General features: G+C 32.6%; 1 protein-coding gene across 1 annotated transcript in view; it reads left to right on the top strand.

Moving 5' to 3' along the window:
- The first annotated feature begins 188 nt into the window (after positions 1 to 188).
- The window catches only part of LOC110038984 (probable LRR receptor-like serine/threonine-protein kinase At1g06840), a 35931-nt gene continuing 30119 nt past the window's right edge, over positions 189 to 6000 (top strand). Inside the window, exon 1 of the mRNA XM_020743914.1 lies at positions 189 to 757. The gene's annotated coding sequence lies outside the window, so the exon portion shown is untranslated. The remainder of the gene's footprint in view (positions 758 to 6000) is intronic.

Genomic DNA, 6000 nt, shown 5'->3' with positions numbered 1-6000 from the left:
TATATATATGTATTTAAAAAAGATTAATTGACTACAACATTAGAATTTATAATCAATTAAAAATATTAATTTAAAAATATAATAAAAATTATTAAATTAAATTCAAATGATATTTTAATATAAAATAACTTTTAAATATTATTATAATGGATCTTATGGACGACTACGGCTGCTCGTGTTCGCCTACTCCCGTTCATCAAGTGCACTGCCCTAGCGGGTCTTCCCTTATCTCCTCGGCTATCCCAGCTCTTCCCCGTCCCCACTCCTTCACAACAATGGCAGGCTTACCCCTTCGACGCTTAAACTACCAAGCGCGAACCCTCTTGGCGCCATATCTTGCTTGTGTGAGGCCCGTCTCATCTTCTGCTTCAGTCGACAAGCTTCAGGCGTTAGCCCTGCTTGCCGCACTAAGTGGCGGGTTCTCCTCTTCAAGCTTTGTAAGCAAGCAACAGGAGATCCCTTCTTTGCACACACCTCATCCCAAGTTGCAGAAGCTAAGCTCCTGCCTCTCTAAAGCATTTCCCCATAGGAGCAACAGTGTCTGCTCAGCTCCATTTCTTGTACACTGGCCTCCATGTCTGGCCACCGCTGCCGACCTCGCGTTATCCGCGTTCCAGCTACTGTTGCAGCCTGTCAACATCTGGGCCACCACTTATGTAACTTGACCAAGCCACCCGTCGGGCCTCGACGGCCAGCACCTCCTCCTCCTCCTCATCTCATAAAAATTTGACGTCTCATCCAAGCATCCTTCCTGAAGGTATAATTTCTCTTTAAATAAACTTGGTTGATACATTTGGCTCTGCAATTCAAGATATCCATTCAAATAAATTATTGTGATGGATTTGTGTGTAACTGGGAGCATTTAGAAATGATCTATTATCATCAAGAATTTTTTCTGAGTCAACTCATCTACCAAATGCTTATTTACTTAATAGTTACCGCACTAAAATCTGTTATATTTATTATTATTATTATTATTATTATTATTATTTTTGTAACGATCTTTTGAGTGTGTTTGAATTGATTTCATGTTCATTAAATGTTAATTGATTACTTTTAATGTTTTTTTATCAATCAAATCTAAGGAATCTATGGTTTGATCTCCTCGAATGATCTTAGTTGAATCATTTTATGTTTTGTGCATACATTTGATATTGGAGTTAGGTGCTACTATACTTGGGAATCATTGTTTATCTTAACCCGAGTCATTTGAAATTGAATTCTGATTGTTCAAATTTCTGTTGGCAAATGGTTGATATTATGATTTCAAACCTATTAAGAATTTACTTCAAATGCATTTTGCCACTCTTCATTTAAAGGCCCTAAGCAATGCATATCATTTGTTGCTTTTGCAAGCTCATATGTGAAGAGATAATGGGATTCCTCCTTGATTTTCATTTCGCTTGATGTTGAATGGATTCTTTGTGGATTTGATCATTCATGTGTTGTCTTACTAATCACATTGTTCTGCATAATGTCCCTGTGTATTTTAGTCATTATATTGATGTATGTACAACCTGTATTTGATTTTATCATAATTTTAATGCATATATCCTTACATGTTGCTTGTGAGGAATATTTGTGTTGTTCCGACTACCTCCTGTCTTTCTAAATAATAAAAAAAATTCATTAACTCTGCACAAGTGACTATTTCAACTCCCACCACTTTTTTTATGTTAGAGCCCTTGGGCTGCTGTAGAGAATTAAGTTATGCTTTTTACTTGCTTGTAGAGATATCTTATGGTTGAGAATATGCTGATATACAATGAGAACCTCATAACTCAAGCCTCTTTTTGCCATTCGTGCATCTCTTATGCCAAAAAAATTTGGAGATTTAAATTAAGGAAATAAAGCTTATATAATTCATATAAAAGTAAATATACATTCAGAAAAAAGTCATAGAATAAATTTATATATAGTCAAATTATATTCAATAAAGATATAAAATAAGTTTAATCTATGTGTAATTAAATAGTATTTAATAATAATATAAAATAACACATTTGAATAATATATTAATAAATATATACGAATGATAAAATATTCTATATAATTTTAAATACGCCTATTTTAGTTTTAAAAATTGAGAAAATTAATTTAATAATCATATTGAATATTTATTTGATCAAATATAATTTGACCACTATTTGGTTGTCATCACGTTTTTATTACATTTTCTCATTAGTATTAAAATATAATCTTAATGTTAAAATATTTTTGCAAATAATTTTAATTTAGTATATAATGCATTTTTAACGGATTTGATAATTAAATTAGATATTTGATTTATTATCGGTTATTATGCTTAAATTAAATTATTTACATGAGTATTTAGATATGATTTAAACATGAAATAAATAATGAAAATAAATCAATTTAAATATAATATGTATCTATATCAATTTCATGCATTTAATCACTTATTATTATTATTATTAGTATTATTATTATTTATCGAGCGTTGCCACTTAATCAAAATATTAATATAGTTTATTCCACATTGGATTTGATCCTAAAATTGAGTAATCTCTTATAAATAATTCATTTGAATACATATCATTCATGCCTTATATACGAATTATATATTAATGCTCATGATCTCATCTGTATATGTATCATTTACCATTCATGAGTATCCCTGTTCGTGGCATATTTTGCATACTATTATATTTTGAATAGACTTTTGTTCTTCTTCTTTTAAATAAAAATAGTATATGTATTAATTTAAAATAATTTTGTGTGTGAACATCCCTTTCACATGTTGCATTTTCATTGTATGATTCATTCATGCATCTATATAAAATATAAGTTTTGATTTATTAATAACAATTCTCTAAATTTTACTAGCTTGAGATGCACATCGATAAATAATGGTTGTAGAAATTTAGGTTTGGCAAAAAAATCTTGCTCATAAGCCAAGTTATTTCGAGCCTTGTTGAATCTTTAGAGGCATTAGCACTCACATGATTTTTTCTTATTATGTCAACCTGGGCAAGTACCTTGTTGGTGAACGCTATTGACATCATGACATGCTTTGTCATTATTAAAAATTATAACACTCAACATTGATATTGATGGCAAATGTCTATTTTATTGACAATCACAAATATAGAGCTTTGGCGGAGATGGTGAGTGTTTGTATTTTTAGTGACAACTAGTAACGATATTGTTGACAATTATAGGCATTGGTATCAATGTTGGGTGTTACCTTTGTTTGTAACAATGGGTGTTAACTTTAGCTTAAAATTAGAGGCAATTTATAGATTCTTGTAGAGGTCATTTTGATCATAAATCAAGACAATCCATCAAACTTTCAGGCTAGATACCCCTTACTTATAAAATGTTTTAGAAATTTATTGGTATTTGTACACACCATTATTGTCAGCACAAATCTCAAAGTAATCAAATGGCTAAGGATGATGACACAACGATCGAAGTATTAAATTCAAGAAACATGATTTGAACCGGTCATCTGAAAGGTCAATATGTTGATCAAGTCCACCCTCGGAGAATCTGGTTGGCGGGTCTATCTACTGTCCCAACCGCCGAAACTCCCTAAACGTCGATCGAACGCAACTGATCGATCGACCGCTCATATCTCGATAGAAACGATTCCCATGAGGCCCTACCCTTTGGTCGACCAGAACATATAGACCAGCTAATTATCACCATTTTTGAATTTAAATTGTAATATAAATTTAGTATTAAATCAGCACATTGATTGCATTGAGGGCTATTTCCATAATTGCTCCATCCTTTTGGTAGTTGAGGACTGTTTCCATAACCGTTCTCTCCTTTCTGTAATTGTACAAGAAGACATTCTATAAATAGGAAACCAGTTGATGAATAAAGGGACTCCGGGTCTGAGGACTTTTTCCCTGGCCTCTCTACTGATATTTCACTAGTGTTTTTCCTCTCTCTATACTCATTCTCCCAGCTCTAACTCTCGAAGCTTGTTTTCCAAAGGACAATTTAGGATCCAACAGTATCATATTTTCCATGATCTTGGGATCATCATCTTCATTTGTTGGAGGTTCTTTTTTAGTACAAAATTATAGGATTATGAGGATATTTATTCCCAAAATAATCTTGAGAAGTTTATAATTTAATTTTGAATGTTTGAATTGGACTTGCGTGGACTCATAGTAAGTCGTTTTTGATAAATTTGAATTCATCTCACTTAGACAATTATTTAGTTTGAGTTTGTTTAAGTTTTTAAATCCAACTTTTCCTCCAAACCACACTTTCATTTCGTTTGATTCGCGCATTTGATGAAATCGGCCCTGAACGAGGTTTTGAGTTCCTGTGTAAACATGAACAGGAGAATTCGTTTCACTATTCTGTCCTTGCCCTCTCATGTGCCCTAACCGTTCCAGCAAGTCGCCTTGCCTCTTCCCACCCTCTCGCACGCTGTCCCTTTCTTCTTCTTCGGTCGTCGGGTAACCTCTCTGACACACCTATTCTCTCGCCTATAGCTTCACTTCTTCTTCACCCTAGTTTAGTGCACGAGATTTGGAACTCGGTTATCATTCTTTATGGGATTATGCCATGAGATTTTCAAGCAGCGTTTTATTTTTCCTGAAATTCTGCAATCTCCTCTCTGGTGAACCACAACACTTGTGAGAAATTTGCTTTCTATTTCCAGATTTTTGCATTCTATTTCTAGATTTCTGCATTCTTTTTTTCAGATTTCTGCATTCTATTTATAGATTTCTGTACTCTATCTCTGGTGAACCTCAACTCTTATTAAATATTAGAATATTTCACATATAAAATGACATATATCTAAGCTTGTTTCCTTACAGATTGTTTGGATGGCAGTCATTGGCTTCATAATATTCAGTTTATGTGTGGGAACATGGGATCAAAAGATATTGAGTAAAACGTTGGAAGAGGAAATATGCATCTTTGCAATTTTTTTGTTTTTGTTTTGGTAAAATGTTGGATGAGTGAAATGTTGGCAATATAATTATAAACTATAGCCCCCCATTCCTTATTTTTATTTTTCCCGTCCTTGTCACTATGTTGTTTGTGAGCAACTGAGAGCATTGCTCTGAGGTTTGAGATATGGGAAAGGTTTTAGACTTTCATTCATGACGTCTTCTTAATTATGGCCGTTTTGGGTCAGAGTATGGGTGCTATAGTGATTTGTTATGGTTAAAAATGCAACATTTATAGAGAAAATAATGGCAGCATTGCCTTCCTTATGCCTTTGATAATTTTGTCGGGGAATCTTAAGTATTGTGTGAAGTAATTAGCTTAATTACTTAAAAATAAAAAGTAAAGTTAAGGTGTTAGATATGTAAATACATAGAAATTGGGGGGTATGTACGTAAATACCCTGTTTAATTGGTTGACTAAAGGAATAGTCACAGTATATATGGTTGTCCTTTATTTCTTTTAAGTAGTCCACAATTCCCAAAACTAGCAATGAAAAGCTTGATATGTTTGAAGGGATGAGGGGCTTTTATTTTTATTTTGAAAGACTTACATTCATACCATTCAAATCTTATATTATTACAAGCATGCCTCTATGAAAAATTGCTGCTCTGCTAAAGCGCTTTTGTTTTAAATATCAAATCAGAGATCGTTATAGTATTAGGTTTTCATAAAAGGCAAAGTATGCTCCTATTGTGGAGGAAATGGAAAAAGAAAAACATGTTATGTAATCAAAAGTATTTCACTAACTGTGGTCAGGCATCTATGCATTTCCCATGGAGAATCGAATCAGCACACCTTTTCTTTCTTCTAATGTGTGATTGCTTATCTTCACTTTTTATTTTGTTCTCCATTGTTCTTTTTCTATTCTCAGTATGCTAAGGTTTTATTTTTTTTATTTGTCTTTAACAGGCTCTCATATCTTCAAATTAGTCATCTGTAAAATAAGTTTGTGATATCTCTATTTTTGTTTGTTCTCTTCTCACATCGGCCCCTATGGTTCCTCATAAATGTCAATCTTATTAGATTAAAATGGTGTGTTTAATTCTATTTTTTTTGCTA

Source organism: Phalaenopsis equestris, unplaced genomic scaffold, assembly GCF_001263595.1.
Source record: "Phalaenopsis equestris unplaced genomic scaffold, ASM126359v1 Scaffold234658, whole genome shotgun sequence".
In the NCBI taxonomy this organism is placed as follows: domain Eukaryota; kingdom Viridiplantae; phylum Streptophyta; class Magnoliopsida; order Asparagales; family Orchidaceae; genus Phalaenopsis; species Phalaenopsis equestris.
Note: the sequence above shows the minus strand (reverse complement) of the source record. Positions and strands in the feature narration are given on the sequence as shown.